We start from the raw sequence: 1,221 nt of genomic DNA, 5'->3' as shown, positions 1-1,221 counted from the left end.
CTCTTCCGATCTTAGAAACCTAATTCTAATTTTAATAGTTACAACCTGATTAAGTAACTTCGTACATTCTTTAAGTATTTGATAAGTATTATTGGATACTTATTGGAGCGATACAACACCCAAGCTTTGGCTCGTTGGCCCTTTTTTACGTCTTTTATTAATATTGAAATAAAATTTATATTTAAATTTTATTATATTTAAAATTTTATTTATTAATTATAATAAATATTAAATAGCGCGCGCAAAGCGCGCGTTTGTAGTGCTATAGTATACTTAAATTTAGCCGAATGTCTAGTCGGTTCGTAATAATGTTTATTTCCTGGAATGATTACTCGTGTCGCGAGGGTAATCGGCCTCGTGACGCTCGATCACTCGAATCTCAAGGGAGGAGCTATACAAATCTTCGAGTTATAAAAGTTTTCGATTTATCAAAGTTGAGTAAAAAAGAATTGACATGAAAATTCGACTTACGGAAGCTTTGTACGAGAGTTTATAATTTTCCGTTTATAATTTTTTACAATGGATTCTAAAGGAAAAAATTTGAGTGATGGTTTCCGAGTTATAGAGGTTCGACTATTAATATATTTTAAGGAAACTATTACATTCTATAACAAAATATAAAAAAAATTCATTATTACAAAATATTACGAGAAATCTCGACATTCGCTTGTCAGATTATACGCTACCTTTCACTTATCCGTTTTTACAGCAAAGACATTTATAGCTTCAATTTATAATTTCACTGGCCCACAGAAATTTTCATCGCGCGTCGTTCAGCTTACATGTTAAAACATGCTACAAATATGTATATTTTTCGTCGTGCACGCGGCGACGTCCAATATGATAAATGAAATTACTCGCTGGGGACTCGCTACCTTCGTGTACTTTCGCGCGCGCGCGCGCGCAGAACGGTGAACTCTTCAGGAAGTTTTTCGTTGCAACGGGCCGCACAGCGAGTCAGCCGCGGTCGCCGCGGTGGGAAAATCGTCGTCCCGATAACAGCGCGCATTCGTCCCTTTCCTCGGGCGTCGAGCGTATTCCTCGCACTGCTGCAGAGATAGTCATCGTCGTTCGTCGAAATCGGATCTCCGCGAATCATCAATTTTGCTCGAATAACGCACATTTCGAGCTCCGTAATTCCATCGCGCTGTTATTCGCCGTTCGCTAAACGCGTCCGTTTACTGTTAGCGGCAGAACGCTGCTTTCGTATTACACTAATCA

Source organism: Wasmannia auropunctata, unplaced genomic scaffold (assembly GCF_000956235.1).
Source record: "Wasmannia auropunctata unplaced genomic scaffold, wasmannia.A_1.0 LD336076.1, whole genome shotgun sequence".
Classification (NCBI taxonomy): Eukaryota; Metazoa; Arthropoda; class Insecta; order Hymenoptera; family Formicidae; genus Wasmannia; species Wasmannia auropunctata.
The sequence above is the reverse complement of the archived record's forward strand: the minus strand, read 5'-3'. Positions refer to the sequence as shown.